We start from the raw sequence: 23142 nt of genomic DNA, 5'->3' as shown, positions 1-23142 counted from the left end.
TTTGAAGCAACGAAGCGCAATCTGAAACAAAGAAGCGCACTTCAAAAGCTCAGTGAAAAAGTGTACTTTAGAAGAACAAGGACCTTCTCTCCTCTAAAAAGAACATTCTAGACAAACAAGGAGCCTTGCCATAAAAAGTGCACTCTGAGATCCTGTGCACACTTGAAAACCATGAGCGCACTTCAGGACTTTGAGTGTGCTCCTTCTGCATGAAGAACTCATGACCACACCTTGAAGTCCTGAAGGCCTGAAGCCTCACTCCTTCATCTCTTTGGAGTGCACCCTTGCACCTCGTGAGCTCTCTCTTTCTTGCTTAAGTGCACAAGCGCACCTTGAAGGCTTCTTGTGAACCTTGACGAGTTTAACTGCGCCCTCCTAATTAAGCCTTCTTCTTTTAACCCTCTCACAGGCCTATCATGAGCAGATCATTCCATGATCTTGGTAATGATAGGATAAATGTTTTAAACTGATATTTCCTCGTCATGAATGATTTTCATTTGTATGAGTACCATCTTGGCATGAAAAGGTGATTCTCAAGAGCAGATAGCAAGAAGAACGCATAAAGAAACACTTGCGGAGAAGAAGAACAAAAGAGAGCTATCATGGAGACATGAAGCCAATCATGGACTGAAACAAAAAGAAGACATTGCACGATGACTTAGAGGATTCCAATGTTTATCCAAGACCCTTTGGAGGGTCAAGATAAAAAACAAAGTGGATCTTTCATGAAGATAAATCATAAGTCATATCTATCATCAAGAATGCAAGATGAAGTAGCAAGGAAGATGGCTTGGCATTTCCACCTCATCATGAAGTCCATGTCATCATTTTCAAGTTGTAACTTCTACAAGTGTCATCATAGTGGTCAATGTATGTCCATGTGTCATGATACATCATCATGTGGAATGTAATGATGTATTCTCAAGAAAAGGACAAAATGTAATGTGTGGAAGTCCAAGAGTCATATGTGGAATATGAAAAGTCACTTAGTCATATATGGGCATAATGTCTTTAGGAGAAGTCTAAAAGTCATTAGAAGTTCAAGAGTTGTTTAGAAGTCCAAAGGGCACATTAGAAGTCCAAGGGTTGTGAGGGTAATTAAAGAGTAATGGGGATATGAAAGGTCACCCCCCGTGTTATAAAAGTAACCTCACAACTCAAGCAAACGACTTTTGGAGGCTTAAGCTTTGGAGAGCTAGTCTTGGCTTCTCTACTTGGCATAAGAGAGAAAAATATGCTTTGGAGAAGCAAGAAGTGACTTAAAATTCCACTATTGGAATTAGTGCCTCACTATTGTAACTGTATACTTGGATCTTTCACCTAATATTGAAGCTCTATGAGCCAACACATTTTCATGCATGTATGGAAAATTCTTTAAGAATATTGTTGGGATGTTTACGGTATATGTTGTGTTCATATGTACTAAAGACAATGAACTATTTTAGTGCCTTTGGTACTCATCTTGTTGAGTGTGTTTTGTATTTTCTTAATAATCATTATGTGAACTATCTCGCTAACAAATATTTTTATGCTATCACATGTCTCTCTTAGGTTAGTACTATTACTTCCTTCTAGAGGTTCACTTTTTGTCTCCCCTCGTGAAAGTCTCCTTTTACACATTACAATCAATGTTTCACAATGTCAATTTACTTGCTTATTCAAAGTTTAGTATATAATATCTTATGTCATTTGTTGAAACCAAGATGATCCTTACAGTTACGGTGGCCAGTCTAATATTCCGGATGGGGGTCTTACACCAAATGGTGTGAGGTCTAAGTGGGACTTCACATTGGGGAGACCCCCTGTATGTTGGAATTATCCAAAACTGTCAACATTTTGGCGCTAGGAGGGCCAGATGACAAGCTATGCCCTTTGACTTTGTGTTGAATCTCTTATCTTTAATGGTTAATCCTCAAATCATACTTTGTGGGTGTTTTTATAATTTACCCACTGGTCAAATTTTAATCCTCGATGATCCTCTTAATGTCTTGTCTCAATTCAAATTAGATGGTGGGATGGAACATCCATAGCCGAGCACATTTCCTATTTTCTTAAATTTTGTGAATATTATGAAATTGATGATGAAAATATTGCTTGTGTGCTTTTCTTCCTCACCCTTGAAGGCCATGTTAATTGATGGTGTCATACCTTACCATCTGCCTCCATTCATTATTTTAATCATTTCCTCAAGAAGCTTCATCAAGCTTTTGATAGGTATGATTACCAAGATGTTTTAGAAAGAATCAATCAACTTAGAATGAATCCTAATGAATCAATTGAGGATTTTTCTAATAGATTCCTTCACTTATGTTGTGAGTTTCCTAGGGAAAATTTGGATTGGGATTTCCTTAAAATGAAGTTTGAAATTTTGGTTTAAATATCTTTACATGGCAAATATAAACCCCCTAATGTTTATGTTCCCCCAACTTTTGTAAATTGTGAGACACCTCTAATTCTAGAGGAGGAACCTACTATTCCTTTTGTTCCTTGTCCTCCTCCTTTTCCAGTACCAATTTGGGTGCCTCCTTGTGATAATGCCGAAGTTGGGAAATCTAGAAAATAAATTCCTAATCCACCTCCTCATTCTTCTTCCACTTTCAATGATTCAGATCTAATAGAGGAAACCTTGGAATGGTTCATGGAGCCTAAGGTAAAGGCTAATCCCTTGATTTATCAAGATGGTATTGACACTCATAACTCTAGTCTTAAAGGTGATTTGAATTATTGTCATCCTCTATCATCTATTTCTCATGATCCCTTGTCCCATGATTTGCTTGATCAACCTATTCCAAATTCAAACAATGATCAGGTGCAAGGTAGTCACTCTTCACAGGTAGAGGAGTAGGAAGGAGAGGATTCTTTCAATATTTATTTTCTTTTTCAAAATCCTCCATGTCAAGATAATGTTCTCCCATCCTTCATTGATTTTTAATCTAGCAATCTCGGTGATGAATCAAATAAAGTTAATTTGCTTAATCAGTTTGAAGTCTTGGACAATTTTCATTCTGCCAATTCTAATTCCATTATTGCATATAATGATGGTTTCCCAAGTGCACCATTTATCTTTTGGTTTCTCAAGAAGATTTTGTTTTGGAATATTTAGACTTAAGATATGGTTCGGTCCAAGAAGATGTTCTTATGGAAACTTCCACTTCACCTCACTATCCCTCGTGTTCTACTTTTTGTTATGCATGAAATTGAGATGAAGATATTCTATGCTCTTTATGTTCATCATCTACTGAGTTGGATTTTCAATTGACATAAGGTAGTGAGGTCATCCATGATGAGGAAGAAGGTAAGAAGCTTATCAAGTATCCTTTCCATTCCTTATCATTTCCAATTTTTCATGAAAAAAATTCTTCCATCCAGTTTACTCATGAGACCTATCCAATTTATCCATCTTTAGATGCGCAATTAGAATAATCTTTTGAATTGGGTAATCTGTTTAAAAAAATGTAAATTCTGATCAAATCAGTGACGTAGGTGGCTTCCATTTGCATAATAGTGATCTTGTTGAAACTAGTGATGGTAATTGTCCATACAACATGCATGATCTGATCCAATCTTTGATATATCATTCTACCATATTGGAAAGCTCTAGGACTTATCAAGAAGTCGAGGCACTTCAACTTCAGTTGACGTTATGTCAGGTTCTCATGACTTTTGTAAGATCCCTGAGCTAGGTTAGATCTAGATTTTCTCGCACGATTCTTTTCTTTGCATGGTTTCACTGGATGTAAATCCATTCTTGAAAGATGCTTGTTATTTTAAATATGGCTCTTTCAACTTTCAAGATATCATTTTTGGTTGGATTGAAGATTTATTTTCAGTTAGTTCATCTTTAGGCAAATCTATTATATCAAACTCAATTTTGGAATGTATACCTTTCATAAATGAGCAAAGCTGTGAACTTGATCATGATAAGGATTATCTTTAGCCGACAGATTCATACTGTTTATTTTCTTCATAGCACCAAATATCCTCTTCAGTGTCAATGAATGCTTGTGTTATTTGCTGAATCAAGTTCCTATTTTTCATATGTTATATATCTACCGGTTTCATGTGCTTTCCATATTGGTATTCCTTTTAATTATTATGATGTCACTCCTAGCTGTAGCCAGTCACAAGTAGATGGTTTGTCACATTCAACATATGAGGAAGATAATTGTTTCATTTGTAGCATTTGTAAATTTGTTCAAACTTATTTATCTTTGTTATCTCCTCATCGAGAATCTTATGCTTTAATTAACCCATCTGATCATGGTTATTTTTCTAACACCTATAATTCAATTGATCATTTTCCCACTAGTGTACCTAATGATGGTTGTTTGACATCAGCTGATATTTATGGTTTATCATCTCAGTTTCCAGATACTTGTCAAGTAGTTGAGGCACTTCAACCTCCACTGATGGTTATGTCAGGTCCTCACTATCTTGACAAGCCTTTTGAATATGATCGGATATGTTTTCCCTTGCAACATTCTAGTCTTGATTCCATGCCATTAATTGAGAAATTATCTTTTCAAGGATTTCAATTTTCTCAAGAGGATGTTTTTGAATTTCATGATCCAATCTATAATTAGTTGGAGGCATCTTACTTAGAAATCCCATTTTCTAGAAACAAGTTTCAATTTCTCTTGATGTTTGCTAAGGAAGACAATATAAGTGTAGGTGCTTTCACAAGGAGGTGTAGAGGTTTGTATTATTTATGTTCTTATTGAAAAGGTAAGGTTATAGGTTGGGTAAAGATAGTTAATATGACACATATTTCTTTATTTAAGAAAGACCTTATATTTTTTTGTGCAAGATATTAAATATTTTATCTTTTCTAATGCACATTATCATATATTGGTTTTCATTGCTCATATCTTTTGTGTTTGCAGGTCGGGACCAATTATGGTGGCTTCATTGGAAATATCATTACACTTAGCCCTAGCCTTCTATCCCGTTAGGTTAGGAGTAGGCTTAGTTGCATTTAGTTTCCCTTGCATTGCATCCACCCTCTACCCTACTCTCCATCGAGTCTTTATATTTGTTTATTCGACACATTATTTTTACCACTCGCCTCCATTTGATTTGTTATTTTGATTTTATTTTTTCATTTTTTCATGTATTTTTTCATTTTTTTTTTATATAAGACTTTGCATGAAAGATGTTCCTATTTGGCTCAAAATTCATGTGACAAAACTTGAAAAGGGAAATTGTGATGACGAACAATGCTCGGCTTATCTATTGCCTCTTATCTATCTTGGGTTTACATATCTTTAAATTCAATGATGTTTGAATGGAAAATACTATCCGGTCGAACGGAAAACCTTTGGTCGAACTATGAAGCCCATATTTGTTCTAGGATCCTCATTCCTCAATTCAATATTGTAATTAAATAATGTTTTTCTTGTTGATACATTCAAGTAGAGAACGGATAAGGGGAAAATCTAAAATCAAGCAAACCAATATTAGAGGTTTTATAAATACTTATCTGAAGGGGCAACCTCTTCTGCTCTCAATAAGTCGGTATCCCTCTTCTGCTCATCGAAAATAATAAGTACCAAGGAACAATCCTATTAAATAAATAAATAAAGGGTGAAAGAAGAGAAAGGCTTCCTATGTAGGGAGGTGAAGTAAGTGACATCTCAGGGGTACTGACCAGGGTCACTCACAACGAATTAATGCTTGTGCTCCTATAGTGACTTCTTCGGGGTACTATCCAGGCTTGCTGGTAGCAGAGAAACACTAGAGATGAAACTCATACTATGAATATATTAAACTTGCCGCACATATTACCCTTTCCCATATCAAAATAATTGTGATTTGGCTAGCCTATATATGTGTTTAATTGAGTAAGGGAATGGAGGGGCTATATCTCTAAATGAGTTATGTATGGAAGCCAAGGTAATCTGCAAGATGAATCAATAATTCTTGAAAGAATGAAACCTTGCACTTAGAGAATTAAACCTAAACAAATAAGTTGGAGTTCTACCAGTGTGTTGCCAAGTGTTGTCATTGAGATCAACACCCTCCAAATTTTTCCCCACACTTGAATTTTGGAGCCTATTGAGAATCTTACGGTCCGTCATCCTATGCCCACTCCATGGTCATTTGATTTTTCGTAAAACATTTAACCCTTCTTCCTAGTTTTAACTGTGATGTCACTTACACACACATGATCAGTATTCGATCAAGACAATGCCCGTTCGATGTTCAAATCATGTCGACAATTAGTGCACACTTCATTGACAGTCTCCCTCACCTTGGTTGAGATTGTACTTCTATTTATTTGAGTGCTCTCAACAGTAACTTTTGCACACTTTTGTATTCCCAAATGCTACTTTCACTTTCGTGGCTGTCATCTTTTCTTGGTTTTATCTTAACAAGTGTCATACTCATGTTATCTTCACTCTGGCATGTGTTGCTTTTAATTTATTTAACATTTCTAAGTGTTGCTTTGGTATCATTTCAAGGTGTGATTATTGTTCATGAGTCCTATGCATTCCCTTGGCTTGCATACATGGAATTCATGTGTTTGATCCATGTTTTAGTTGTGATTGGATGCATTTCTCTCTTTTTATCTATTGGTATCACACTTAGCCATTTTGAAGCCCTTTCTTGGTCCTAATATTTAGCGTACGCTGTAGAGGCATTAGCCTTATTACTATTTAATGAGCGTAACTTATCCATGAGACTCATCAACTCATCTTTCCTTCCAAACTTGAACACTAAGTATTTTCTAAGGTCTCCTCCCTCTCACAATGCATTATTACTTCCTAAGGATAAGTTACCTAGCCTTGTGCCACCTTCCTCAGTGAAAAGCGCATTCCCGATGAACAAGTAGCCACTCTTGGAGAGAATTGCACCCTTCTAAGCATAAGCACACTTCAAAACAATGAAGCACACTTCAAAACAATGAAGAACACTTTGAAACTACGAAGCACACTTTAAACACTCCGTGAAAAAGAAAACTTCAGAAGAACAAGGACCTTCTCTCCTATAAAAAGCACATTCTATACAGACAAGGACGTTCTTTCCTTAAAAAGTGCACTCTGAGAGCATGAGCGCACTTCAAAACCATGAGCGCACTTTAGGACTATGAGAGCACTCCTTCGACATGAAGAACTGTGCCCTCTTAGAGCACATGTCACACTCGCAAAGCATGAATCCTTAGAGCGCATGTCGCACTCACGAAGCATGAATACTTAGAGCACATGTCACACTCACAAAGCATGAAGTTTCATCCTTCCCTTTTAGGACATGGCGCAGTCATAAAGCCTGAAGCTTGAGCACACTCCTTAGAAAAGAATAATTGCACCCTCTTTGAGTGCACGAACCCACCTTGAAGGCTTGAATGTTTTCCCTTCGTCCCTTGGGCATGCACCAATGCACCCTCCTTGTCTTTGAGCATATGAGTGCACCTTGAAGGCTTGAAGGCCTGAAGGCCCGAGGATTCACTCCTTCATCTCTTCATAGTGCGCCCTTCGACCCTTTTTCTCTCTTTGAGTGCATGAGAGCACCTTGAAGGCATGAAGCCTCACTCCTTTGTCTCTTCGGAGTGCACCCTTGCAACTTGTGAGATCTCTCTCTCTTGCTTGATCACACAAGTGCACCTTGAAGGTCTCTTGTGAACCTTGATGAGTTTAGCTGCACCATCCTAACTAAGCATTATTCGTTTAACCCTCTCACAGGCCTATCATGATCAAATCATTCCATGAGCTAGGTAGTGACAAGATAGAATTTTTTAAACTGATTTTTCCTCATCATGAATGATTTTCATTCGTAGGAGTACCATCTCATCATAACAAGGTAATTCTGAAGAGAAGATAGCAGGGAGAAGGCATAAAGAAACACCAGCATAGAAGAAGAACAAAAGAGAGCTATCATGGATACATGAAGCAAATCATGGACCGAAACAGAAAGAAGGCATTGCATGATGACTCAGAGGATTTCAATGTTGATCCAAGACCCTTTGGAGGGTGAAGATAAGAAAAAAAGTGGATCTTTCATGAAGATAAAGCACGGGTTAGATCTATCATCAAGAATGCAAGATGAAGTAACAAGGAAGATAGCTTGGCATTGCCACCTCATCATGAAGTCCATATCATCATTGTCAAGTTGTAACTTGTACAAGTGCCATCATAGTGGTAAATGTGTGTCCATGTATCATGCCACATCATCACATTGAATGTAATGATGTATTCTCAAGAAAAGGACAAAATGTAATGTGTGGAATTCTAAGAGTCATATGTGGAATATGAAAATTCACTTAGTCATATATGGAAAAAATGTCTTTAGGAGAAGTCTAAAAGTCATTAGAAGTTCAAGAGTTGTTTAGAAGTCCAAAGGACACATTAGAAGTCCAAGAGTCATGAGGGTAATTCAAGAGTCACGGGGATATGAAAGGTCACCCCCCTTGTTATAAAATCAACCTCACAATTCAAGCAAACGTCTTTTGGAGGATTAAGCATTGTAGATCTAGTCTTGGCTTCTCTACTTGTCATAAGAGAGAAAACTATTCTTTGAAGAAGCAAGAAGTGACTTAATGTTCCACTATTGGAACTAGTGCCTCACTATTGTAACTGTGTACTTGGATCTTTCATCTAATATTGAAGCTCTATGAGGCAACACATTTTCATGCATGTATCGCAAATGTTTTTGGACTATTCTTGGGATGTTTTTGGTATATGTTGTGTTCATATGTATTGAAGAAACCAAACTATTTCAGTGGCTTTGGTACTCATCTTGTTGAATGTGTGTTATATTCACTTCATAATTGTTATGTGAACTATTTTGCTAATGAATTTTTTTATGCTATCACGCGTCTCTCTTAGGGTAGTACTATTACTTCCTTCTAGAGGCTCACTTTTTGTCTCCCCCTCGTGAAAGTCTCCTTTTACAAATTCCAACCAATGTTTCACAATGTCAACTTACTTACTTATTCAATGTTTATGTATATAATCTCTTATGTTATCCATTCAAACCAAGACAAACCTTATAGTTATGGTGGCTGAGCTGATACTCCAGATGGGGCTCCTACTCCAAACGGTGTGAGGTGTAATTGAGACTTCACATTAGGGAGACTCCTTGTATGTTGGTGGTATCTAGACCATCAACAGGGCCTCAAAACAAGAATGTAGAACCAAAACCAAATTTATAAGAACCAATAGGATTCAAGATGATGATATCAACCATGGGGGATGATTCACCATTTTTGGAGTAGAAAAGTAAAAATATTAAAAAATAAGATAAATTAAAAAACTACTTTTCAACTCGTATTTTCAACTTATCTCCTTATGGTTTTACTGAAATTTTGAGTGAGATCACTTGTTGGATGAGGAATTTAATTCCTCATCCAAGGAGTACCTGTGTTGCATACTTTCGATGGACTTTGCTACACAAAAAATGAGAAATACATGAAAAATGTGATTGCAATCACGTTTTTCATGTATTTATCATTTTTCATGTAGTAGGGTCCATCAAAATTTTGCAACATGGGTACTCCTTCGATGAGGAACTAAATTTTTCGTCCAAGAAGTTCTCCCTCTCAAAATTTGAGTAAGACCATAGGGAGATAAGTTGAAAATACGAGTTGAAAATGTAGTTTTCTCTTTTTTCCCTCTAAAATGTGATGATGTAATCTAATATTATTTTATTATTTCCACTATTATTTTATAATATTCCTTAGGAGGCCCTTTTTAGACCTCAGACTTTCTATAATGATCCCACAACACTGAGGTGCCACATTGGCACATGATCCAATCCTCAAGGAGCTCCTCTTGGGCTTGATGCACAAGTACACATGCTCCCCAACCTGAAACTCCTTGAATGATCTATGCTGATCTGCGTAACTCTTTTTCCTGTCTTGTGCTTCCTTCAAATTCCTTTTGATAACTTGCATATCCTGCTCCATTTCAACCAACATCTCTGGTCTAATTAGTACCTTGTTCACTAGATCACTCTAGGTAATAAGAGTATTACCACTTTGCCCATAGCGAGCCTCAATTGGTCTTATCCTCAAGGAATCATGATACCCATTATTATATGCAAATTATACCAGTGGAAGGTACTCCTCCCACTTCCTCTGTTGATGAATGACATACATCCTCAACATGCCATTAAGAATCTTGTTAACCCTCTCTCTCTATTAATCCGTCTATGAATGATAAGCTGTACTAAAGGCTAACTCTATCACCAAGCCTCCAAACAAATCCTTCCAAAACCTGGAAGTGATTTTGGCATCTTTTTCTGATATAATCTTCTTGGGAATACCATGCAACATCACTATCTTCCTGATGAAGATCTGAGCCATCTCACTAGCTGAATTAGTAGACTTCACTGCAATGAAGTGAGAAACCTTACTCAATCTATCAACCACAGCCATGATGGAATCATGCTGTCTTGATGTCCTCCACAAACCTGTAATGAAGCCCATGGAAATGACCTCCCATTTCCACTCTAAAATCGAAATAGGTTGCAATAAACCAGCTGGGTGCTTGCACTATGATTTTATTTGCTGACAATCCAACCATCTAGTAACAAACTCAACCACCACTTTCTTCAAGATCGACCAATGATAGAACTTCTTAAGTACTGTTAATGTCTTTTGATATCCCGGGTGACCTGAATATAGCTTGACATGAAACTCTCTCAAGATAAGCTTCTTGAGCTCATTATTATCCAACGCATAAATTCCGTTCCCTAATCTGACCAAGCCATCTATTGTGAGATGATACTCCTCATCCCTATCACCTTCACCCTGATGCTGCAATCTCTGCTTTACCTTCTGGTACCTATGATCATGCTACCCTGCATGCAAGATCCACTCCTGCAAATCTATCCCATACGAGATCATAACTGAAATATGATTCACCTGCACTCTTGTACTAAGAGCATCTACCACCCTGTTCTCCTTTCCCTTGATGTACCTGATCTCAAAGTCAAATTCACTGAGGGTAAATAACCATCTAGCTTTCCTGGCATTCAAATTGGGTTGGTCAAACAAGTAACTAAGTCCACTATGATCACCCATCAGAATAAACCTCCTGTCAAGGAGAAAATACTTCTTCAATGCATGAATGTTATCTTCCAACTCAAGATCACGAGTCACATAGTTCCTCCCATTCTCATTCATCTTCCCTGACTCATAGCATACCACCTACACTTACTACATCAGGACTCCACCAAGTCCTTCCTTGCAAGCATTTGTACAAATCAAAAAATCCTTATTAGGATATGCAATCTTGAAGACTAGAGCATTTATAAGCAAATGCTTCAATTGCTCAAAATTAGCTGCACACTATTCATTCCATTCAAACTTCTTCCCTTTCTCTGCAAACACATAATAAGATAACTAATATGTGATAAGTTCTTGATAAACTGCCTGTAATAGCCTACTAGTACCATGAATAATCTGACCTCATCCACATTCCTAGGAGTTGGCCACTCCATCATAACTTTAATATTTTATGGGTCCACTGCTATCCCCTCCTTGGAAACAACATGCACCAAGTATGAAATTCATTCTGAAAGAAACTGCACTTGCTAAGCTTTGCATACAACTGATGCTCTCTCTATAATCTAAACATTGCTGCCAGGTGCTCTGCATGTTCTTCCTCATTCTTAGAATATATCAATATATCATCAATAAACACTATCACAAACTTGTCTATGTAAGGACGCAAGACACTATTCATCAAACACATGAAAGTCACTGGAATATGAGTAAGAACAAAACGAACCACCACAAACTCATAATACCCATAGCTGGTACAGAATGCGGTCTTGTAAATATCTTCTTCTCTGATGCACACTTGATGATATCCTGATCTCAGATCAATCTTTGAGAACACTGTTGCTCCCTTCAACTGATCAAACAAGTCATCGATCCGCAAAAAATGATACCTATTCTTGATAGTCAGCTTGCTCAATTTCCTGTAATTAATGCACAATCTAAGAGTACCATCCTTCTTCTTTACAAATAATACTAGTGCACCCCAAGGTGATACACTTGGCCTAATGTATCCTTTATCAAGAATTTCCTTAAGCTGCAACTTCAATGCCACTAATTACGAAGATCTCATCATGTACGGTGAATTAAATGTTGGTGTTGTTCCCGACATCAAATTAATAGAAAAGTCCACATCTCTATGAGGAGGAAAATTTGAAATGTTTGCAGGAAACACAACCTAAAACTGCTGCAAAACATGACACCTCTTCAGGACTTCATCATCCTTAAAATCCTTCCCTTTTTCACTAGAAATATGAACTGCAAACAATACACATCCTTTCCGACAGCTGTACTTTTCTTGCATAGTTATAACCATTATCACTGATGTAGGATTCTTCTTTGCCTGTAAGATTCTCTCTTCTCCATCATCATCCAAGCACTAAATAACCTTCTCATAACAATCTACATTGGTCCTGGGAGTAAACAACCAATACACACCCAAAAACATACTATATGAACCCAAAGGAAGCACATTTAGATGTGCCGATGTAGGCATACCATTAAGCTAAAATGCACACCCAATGCTGAACTCTTCTCTTAGTCACTGTAGCCAACTCCACCAACCAAGATTTTGCATGCACTTCTTTATTCAAGCAACACTTATCCACCTGGTCAAGACTTGTATAACTATAGTTAGATCTAGGGTCAATCGAAATAGAAAAACTTGATCACAAATCTTACCTTCTATCTCAATAATGGATGCCTAATGATCAACCTACCTATTATCTACTGCTGCATAAATGCGAGGAATACTCTGCCTAATATCTCCAACTATCTGTGCCTCCTGAGCACTGTAAATCTAAGGTCTGCCACTCTAGTGCGATGGACAATCTTTCCTGCGATTCTCTCCACCATAAGTCCAACACTGCAAAGGATTTCTACCATTTCCTTTGTATTCTCCTTAGACTAAAATCCATGTCCTCTATCAACTTCATTGAACTTCTTGTAAGGTGCCAAATTCTCCTTATCACTTGCATCTTGAGGTCTTCCTCGCTTCTTAGCCCACTTTCCTTTAGTCTTGTCATTACCTTTCCAATCCTTCTTAGGATCAAACTTACACTTAGACTTCTCATAACAATGCTTCAACTTCCCGATGACTTCCTCCAATGATCGAGGCTCATCATACTTTATACAATCCTTAAATGCTAAAGGTAATCCATTGATGAACCTTTGAACCTTAGTCTTCTCATCCTTAAGATATGGCACATACCTCAAAAACTCCAGAAACGTAGTCATATACTCTTGATCTACCATAGATCCCATCTTCAAATTGTAGAAATCCTTATCCTTTCCATCATAATATCTCTATGACAAGTACTTCTTCCTGAAGAGCCTTTTAAACTCATGCCAACTCATCTCCTCCATCCTGATGCCTCTGACACACTTCACATCTTCCCACCAGATATATGCTCTTCCCTTGAGATTGAAAACTGCTATCTTGATTTTCATATTATTTCAATAATCATTCAGATCAAAGAAATTCTTCATCCCATGTAGCCATGCCTCTGCATCTTCTGATTTCTTCACATCTCCATCGAAAGTAGGAGGCTTTTATTTCTTGAAATCCTATGAAAAGTACTGATTCTCACTCCAATAAGGATGTTGGTGGTAATGATGATGATGATCTCTCTCTGGACCAGAAGTAGAATAGAACCCATAAGGAATACCTCTCCTATGAGTTGTATCCAATCATTTGCCACCTCTGACCATGTCGTCCCTATCCAACATGTCTCCTGATTGAGACTTGCTACCATATACCCCATTAGTCCTTTCCTTCTATCCATAACTAATTCTTACGTATCCCTGTCTATGCAAATATGATAAGCTCTGAAGCATCACTGCATTGACCTATGCTTACTTTTCCTGAGCTCTGGTAAGTATTTATTGTGATTCAATCAACTTGTTATTGCCTGCCTTGTAACTTCTGATTCCTGCCTTCAAACTTCTCAATGTGTCTGCGAAATTAGGAGAATACTCAACTCCTTGCTACTCAAATGATCGATAAGGAGAATCACGTGAACTATAGTCCACCATTCTGCTCGTCATCTCTGATCTTCTATTTCCTACAAACATGTCATGTTAGATAAACCAAATATAGACATAATCAAAATCATACCTCAGTGAAGTTTAGGGGAGGCTATCTTGTCTACACAAATTAGTCCAGTTTATATATATAACGACACTAACATATCAACTCATTGACATCATGCATGATAATTCAAACTATAACATCGACTATATACATGACAACCATAGCTACTACAATGCATCATATGCCTAACATGCATGCATAACAATCACATCTATCCCATCGAGTCCAAGTGTTTGAACTTGGAAGCTCTGATACCACCCTACAACACCTCCTCCTAAATATACCCATTTCTATAAGCTATTCGTGAGGGTAACTTGAGATGAGTGTCACTTTGACATGACCCTACCTCCAAGTTCAAGTTGTTGAAGTGGGGCTGACACACTAACAACTTACATACATCCCTCAAGAACACTAGATCACCTAGAAGTCAGTGCACAACCTTTGATGACCAGATCCTGAACTGGAACTGCCTTTTCACAAGCTTAACCCCCAACCACATGCACAACATATCATACATGCGATTATGAGCCTCCAATCGCACTCATAAGCCTACTTTTGTGTGCTTATGACCTAAAATCCCTATTTCAGTGCTAATGGTTTCAATATCCGAGCCACTCTTTCAAGCTAGCCTCCATACCACTGCCCAAAACTACCTATAGCTTTCCAGAATGCAAACAAAGGTAATGACAGTGATAATAAATCAAAACTCAAGCAATAACTTGACCTAGACATGCCTAATCCATGATAGACATTTCATCAAACATATGGAAAAAATTTAAGCTACAAGTCATGATTACATATCTGATCATAAACTGATAAACTTCATATGGGAATTACCAAAAAGGCTCCAAGCCATCTCTAGCTAGCTACAAAAACACTTGTTAGCCCATGCATTCATCAACCATTCAATAACTTATCAAAACATGTCAATATCCATAGATATAATACATCATATAAACATCATATAAACATAATGGAAACCATGGAAAATCAGCCACAAAGTGAACAACATAATCTCCACAAATTCTCATAGATCACATTAGGAAAATATCTCATATTAACATATGAAAATTCCAACCAAGTTAGGGACTTCCATGTACCACTCGACCATAGATTAGGCTGAATCAAATCTCTCTTTCAGCCAATCAACCACATGCCATATTACAAGCATGAATGTGGACTCTCATGGGTTAAACCAAAACAAAACCAACCAGGGCTTCAAGAGCCCAAACCACCTCAACACTCAACCATAGTGATTCCACCTTTATAATATGGAAATCAATACCATCAACTAGATTGGTCTCTACCCAGAATGTCCAGAGCTCCATGAACTACTAACTCAACCCATAGTCTTCCAGGGCTCTAGAGCATTTGTTCCAATCATGGCTCCAGGAACTAGTAACTCAACCCACTAAAGGCTCCAAACCATTTGCCCCAACCTACGACTCTAGGAACTAGTAACTCAACCCAAACTGTTCCAGGGATTCTAGAGCATTTGTTCCAACCCACAACCATAAGGAAGCTGAGCACCAATCAGAAAAACAAGAGGGAAAACCCAGAACACCATGGCTATCTAGGAAATGGAAAGGAAAGGCTGAAACCACTTTCAATCCAGGAAAATCCCCATGCTAATGAAAACACATAACCAAAGAATCACATGCATATACCATGCATCGAAAAATCAACAAGGAAATCACACATGCAACTTGTAACCTGCAAAATATCCTTGCTCTAGTTGATGACCCAACTGTTCCCTTGTGCTCCCTTGCTTTCCTTTTCTTTCTTTCTCTAATCCAAGTGAATACTAGAATGCTCCAAGAATTCTCTAAGTGTGAAAGAATATGAGAGAATGAGAGAATGAACTAGAGCTCCAAAAACTGAAATGAAAAAAGTTAGCAATTGTTTATCTGAAGCCTTTTTATCGTCGATGCCTCTATTTTCTTCATTTTCCTTCATTTTACCTCTATTTTCCCTTGCATGGAAATCTATGTCTCTTCACCTTCATTTTCTCCTATTTTCATAAATAAATTCCAATTATTGCCTTTTTTCCTTTTCCAATGCCTTTGCCAATTTCCATAGCCATTATTTAATCACAAGTGATGCCCGTTAAAGTGTTTTTCTCAATATTCAACTTGGAATACGTGTCCCATGAGCTTGGTCTTATTTTATTTACATGGAAAATCAACCAAGAGATATTACAATAACACCCAATGGAATTTTCTTTTTTATTAATAATGTTCACCTAAGGAGAAGAACATAGACATGTGTCTTAGAAGTCCTCCTCCGTGGGAGGGTTCTTTTGATATCCCTGCACTTTAGTTGGCTATCTCTCCCTCTTTATTGCAGAAGAAGACAATAGAAGCCGAAGTCACAACGAGGAGCTTGAAAGTAAAAATATGAGAGTGGCAATGATTATAGTGATCATGTGTAAGTAGTGAGGGAAAAACCTCTCTATTTATAATAAAAGGCTAGGATAGATCTAGATCTAGTCGAACAATATAATATTATTAGACTAAAACAAGATCTAACCATTATGGATATTTTATTATATTTAGGAGGAAAAAATTAATGAAATGGTAAAAAATATTTATTTAGTGAACTAACTCAATAAATAATGATTAATTGAGCTAATTAAGAAAAGTGGGTATAGTAATTAATAAATAAAAAAGATTTATTAATTACTTTAAGGAGCTATGGTCAAGGTAAGTTAGAAATAATTGCTAAATAATGAATTAATAATTATTTCATAGGATAAATGTGTAATGGTTAAGGAATAATAAATAAATAATGGTTTATTTAATTATTCCTAGGTAATGTGGTCAAAATGGGTTAGAAGAAATTAATAAATATTGACTTAATAATTATTTCAAGGGAGAGTGAAAAAGTAACCCTGGATTGTAAAAATTATTGTTAGGGATTGGTTTAATAACACGTGGCTCCTTCAAAGCCGAGGAAGAAACCTTGGTCTTTTTGTTGAGTGTCAATGACAATTGGCCCAAAGGGGGCCTCCTCCCCTCCTCGCGTCCATTCTGCTTCCGTTATGGCATTAGTGGCATCATTACGGAAAAGTCCCGCCCAAAGGAACCTCAATTTCTTTTTGTGAAGAAAGCTGTGAATATTCCATTAGTTTCTCTCCCAAAGATGTTCCAATAAACATCCCTCACATTTATAAATAGAGCATTGGTTGGTAAATTTATCGACTTGTGGTCATCACCCAAATTTATGGATCAATGGATTGAAAAAACTTACAAACCCTTAATGAAAGGAAGGATCGAACTACACGCCTATGACAATGGTTTTTTTTGTGTTTCTCTTTGAACTCAAGGAAGACCAAGTTATAATATTCAGAAATGGACCTTATCTCTTTGGAAGTATAGGAATGTACTTGAACTCATGGTCTCTCGATTTTGATCCAAATGAGGATATTCCCAATGCAATTCTACTATGAATTAAGTTATCGTGTCTTCCTCTTTCCTGCTGGAATGATGTTTGCTTGAAATCCATTGGAAATAGACTAGTTAAATTCCTAAATCATGTCGAATCGAAAGGGTTTTAGTTCACCTATGCAAAAAATTGTTTGGAGGTTGATCTGGAAAAAGGGTTGCCTCCTAAAATAAATCTGACGCAAGGAGAATGGGTCCATCGTCAAGTTTTTTATTATGAGAAACAACCATACAAATGATATATTTTTAATGATTGTGACCATGTTACTGATGATTGTAAAAAATCTTAGCCTAAAAAGGGGGATAATGTAATGCCTCCTCTAAAAGAACAATGGACAACTCAAAGGAAAGGGAACAACATGGAAAAGGCACATGTGAACAAAAACCCTAGATAAGTTGAAAACATTGCTTCCATGCCGGCCAATCCATTTGAAACTTTACAATCTCTATGTTGTACCTTGGAATACAACCTCTGGTTGAGGAGAGGTCAGTGCCCAAGACATTTATTCAAGACTGTGGAATTAACAATTTGCTGTCCCATTTTTTAAAATCTTAGAAATATTTGTTTTACAGATAATGTCTTTAAATCTTTCTTGGGAAACAACACTCTTTCAAAGTGGCCTTCTAATGGTGAATGTGATTTTAGGTCGCAGTACAATGAGTGAAAGAGTTCAAAGAACGCTTTAAACAACATGCTACTTGAAGCAAAATATCTTGTTTTAAACTTTAGTAGAAATATGGAAGTAATATGAAATGGAATACAAAAAACAGGAGCACATATTAAGGATTTTTAACTTTAACTTACAAATATCAAAATTTCAATGAAACTGTAATGCTAAAGGCCAACAACTTCATTACTCTCTTCTATAGAAGAATAACATAGAACTTAGAAAATAACAAGAAATACATATCACACTCAACAGATGTAAGATCACCAAGAAGATCAAAATTACAAAGATAATTTTTGCTTATGAGGTCCAAAACTTAGACCCTTTCCTCCTTCTTCAAAATTGTCTTTTATAGAATAATTACAATAAGGATAGTTATGAAATTGTCAACTGTAAAAAAAATAAAAAAATTCATAACTACTTAAACTATCAAAAACTACTTTGTCCTTCGAAACTACATTCCTGAAGAGAATAAAACAAAATTACATCATTTTACTTTTTTTTTTTTTCAAAATTTCTACTGAAGTAATATGTGGTATTTGCTTATTGAGTCAACAGAGATTCTGGTGCAATTGAAGGCCCAAATTCTGTACTTGTTGCTGTAGGTGATATCCATTCTATGCATCTCTTCTAGACTGTCATATATGAGCTCTGGATTTTGACAAACTTGGTGTGAGCCATTCGAAAGTTGGTAATCTTGCTATAAGTTGGTTGATTAGTAAACAAAGTCCTTATTAACCACAACAACTGAAAATCCATGTGTAAATAATTTACTATTGTTGCTCCTTTTAGAATTGTTGTCTTTTCATGTGAAGTACCAATATTTCTCTTAGCCTCCACTAGCAAAGTCTCATAAGTCTCCTAGGGAAGCATATTTCCTTGTTGATCCCAACAATAAGGTAGCCCTGCTCTGGTTCTTTTATCAAATTCAGTATTAAGTTTTAGAACATATGCTTTCACCTCTGTTAGCTTAGTTTGAACTGTTTTCCAGTACATATTCTTCAAAATCATCTTATTTATTTCCAATACCAACTTTGTTCTATCTTCAAATTTGATTTCTTTTAGCTCTTATGATGATTTAGAGTTAAGGAAATCAATCATCTTCTTAGGAAATTGGGCACGTTGCTGAAGTTTTTGCTTGTTGGAAACGATTATATTTTCCAAATCTCTAACAATATCCTTTTCTTTAGCAATTATTAATAAGAATTCCCAAATATTCCTCACTATGTGAATGATGTCATTCCATATAATCTCCCTGGCTTGAATAAGGGACATGTTTCCCTTCACTTTCTCCTTTAATTCCTTGATCTGATTAGAAGCAACTTGGAAATCATTTTGATATTTATTGGTATTTTCTTGAGCCATGACTAGTTCCCTCTCTGTTATCTTGAGAATTTTCTGTAAATCCTCAAAATTTCTTTGAATATTCTTCATTTTGTTCTTTGATATTTGTAGCTCAGTCATTACTCTAGTCAACTTATCTGTAGGATCTTTAGAGTATGGTTGTACTAAAATAGTACAAAATTGTGAATCTAATTTCAGTTGTATAACATAATTCATCTATTTAATATTTTCAATTTCATTATTTCTCTGCAAGAGTTCATTAGTTAAAATTTCCTTTTCTTTCTCTACCTGGGATACTTCTGGGGCCATAACATGCTCCACAGAAGGCAATTTTAATTTCTTTATTAGTACCTGGATTTCAACTTCAGCTCCCTGCAAAATTTTCTAAATAACATTCTTGTCCTTAGGGTTCACATTGATTTTCACAAGTAGCTTCTCCATCTCTTCATTTTGAGTGGAGAAAGCTCTAGAAATTCCCTTTTCTAGCTTCAATTGATTGACCACTTTCCCTAACAAAGCTTCGACTTTGCTGGAAGCCAAGGATGTTTTATTCAAATCATTGTATGTTAGTTCTCCAGTCTGCCTGTGTAAATTTATCTTATCAGGCAGTGGGATTTCAAGTTGACAGTCATGTAACCAAATGAGGATGAAATAATCAATGCAGAAGGATGAGAGAAATATAACTTCAATTTTTTTCTCTCAAGGTCCATGGCAAAAAATAATCTGGTATGGTATTCAAAAATAACTTGAGCTTCAAGACGAGACTCCATATTCTCCTTCACCCTCTTGTTTCTTTCTTCTATTTGACTATATAATTTATTTATGATAGGCACATAATTTTGAGAAACTTCCTCTCGAACTGGAGAGAAGGGTGTACATGTAACATCTCCCATTTGTAATTGAAAACCCATGAGGCTGAAGAACCTCCACTTAGGGATCCAAGCTCTGTTTCTTTCTCTGATAGCTTTGCTCTCTTTGAATCTTTACCTGCTTCATCTTCTAAATCAATAATCTCTTCACTGCCTCTTTTCAAACTTTTCTCAGTTGGATGAGGAGTCTCCACCTCCATTCCTCGTAGTGCACATTTCTTACGTCCATTTTCCAAATTTTCTAGATCTGGAAGAGGTTCATGTATATAAGGGGCATAGGCATTTTCAACTCTTCTATCATAAATCATATGGTGAGGGTCATATGCCCATTTTTCACCCAGTTGTAGCTTCATACTTTCAAGAATATTTTTCACTTCTTCTATGGCCCGCTTGTTGTTCATAATAAAAGGCCCCACTATCTTTGGAAAATTGAACAAATGTCCCTTTTTTGATTGGACAAAATGCATTTGATCAACATTCAAACTTTTCTTGATGAAATCCAAAGAAAACAACCTCATAGGCACAAATATGCGAAGTTTAAACGGGGCAACTTCATCTCCATATAGTCTAATCTCAACATAATCCTCAAATTGAAACCAATCACCCACTTTAACATCTTTGCTAAGTTGTAGGAGAGATTGAGCCTTTGGAAAAATACAAGGTATCGGAGAACTATTGATAATGGAATAAGCAACTGAAAAGAAAGTAGTAAAATATATAAATCCCTCATAATCAACATGACTTCTTATGATATCTGTCCCGTACAACATTTTTTGCTTATTTTTGTGTATGTCCATTATATTTAGTGCCAAGTGCATGAATGTCTCCACATGAGTATATAAAAAGAGGTAGGTCACCAATGAGGGAATCTTAAACATCTAGTGAGAGCAAGGTTTGTTAATTGTGAATTAATCATTATTTCCCAATAAGCAGGTATATCAAATACTGTCTCAGGTTGCAACATCAAATTAAACATTCCCATAATGGCTTGGTCAATGACATATGTATCCTCCCTTCCTAAAACATTGGCAATGCTTTGCAGAACCGACCTTACATCTTCGGCGAAAGTTTCAAGAGAAAATTCAATAGGTTCCATAGACAAATGCTATTCTGAGGGCATTAAAAAGAAAGACATTTGGGCATAGTATTTTCAAATAGGTTTTGAAAGGTTGAAAACAAGATTTCTTCTGAAAATGATGTGTAAGAACTTGAAGAGGGAAAACCAGGGCTTGTTGAATTAAGAGAGAAGACACTTGGAAAATGTTTTCACCCAATTTTTCATCACAAAACATTTATGAGGGTAGAGAGTCGAGACCAACTAATAGATGAATTTGGGGGAAATATAGGTTTACGGGATTGTGGCAGCAAGAATACCAAACTTGATGACTGCAGTATACATTGGGGATTTTTTCTGGTTAACTAGGATAAATTGGCGAAGTTATAGAAAATCCAAGGAGAAAATTGGGTCCAAAACATCCTTGCAAGTGTCCATGAGTGGAATGTGAGAGGAAGAGCATGTTAGCACTGCTTTCTTAGACATTTTGAAAACTGGAACAAATAGGAATGACGTGTAAATATCTGGTTACTGAATGATTGATGCTGACTCGAGCTATGATTTGAAAAAGTGCATCGTATTATGAACGCAATACACTAAAAATGATAAAATGAGGGGAATCGAGGGTAACGAGATTTATGGAGAAACATAAAAATGAGGGAAAAATAATAATATGTGTGCATGTGGAATGTAACATGGTGACATGATAGGATGTCATGACGGGATGAGTTGGCAGTGACATGGCGGTGATGGAGCAATGACGAGGCGGTGACAACATATAATACACACTCGGTTGTTGTACCAATATGGGGGCACTCATCGGTACAGAGAAATTTCGTCGGGGTGCTCCCGTAATGGATGTAGGCCATTGATCCGCAGTCAACCTCGATCATTGACTGAGTCTTATGGGGGCACTCACCGACATAAATAAGGTGCATGTTGTGTCATCGGGTTTGCGCCAACGGATGGGCTCGACAACCTCACTTCACTCTGCCCGAAAACTTGTTCGATCTTTATTTGCAATGCTTTAATACATTCAGACCCACTGTATTAACATATTAATGCTAGCCTTTGGTACTAATCAACAGCTAAGACACCATTAACGTTTTATCACAATCGTAAAGCTAAACTTGATTTTTGTTTGTTTGTTTGTTTATTTTTTATTTTTTAAATAAACATACATATATTTTTCCTTTTTCAATATATGATGAAAATAAAACGAGCTACAACATCTGGCTCCACTTGGGGATAGTGCTTTAAGACAATTCACTAAGAATGATAGATTAGTGCCTTCATCTCGGGCATGGAGTCATATTACAGCTTACAACATTATGATGAAGAAATCACCGAGTATTTACAATGGTGAAATACAATAATATCAATGCTGGAAGTAGTGCTTCAAATACTTCCCAATGACAAGCAACTGCAGTAGTTCACCATCTAAGTTCTCCAACATAAAAGTGTTATTGGCTCTGATTTCTGCTATTCGAAAAGGACCAAACCATAGAGGATCAAATTTACCATGTTTTCCCTTATCCTCTCTTCTTACATCCCATCTAAGAACCAAATCTCCATTTTGAAAAAGAATATTTCTGGCTTTTCTGTCAAAAATCAGTTTCATCTTTTCTTGATAATTGATTAAATTCTCCTTTACCTTCTCTATGTTTTCATTTA

This window comes from Pinus tabuliformis, chromosome 4_2, assembly GCF_031772625.1.
Source record: "Pinus tabuliformis cultivar Carrire ecotype Pingquan chromosome 4_2, CPIR1, whole genome shotgun sequence".
In the NCBI taxonomy this organism is placed as follows: domain Eukaryota; kingdom Viridiplantae; phylum Streptophyta; class Pinopsida; order Pinales; family Pinaceae; genus Pinus; species Pinus tabuliformis.
This window is presented reverse-complemented; position numbering follows the sequence as displayed.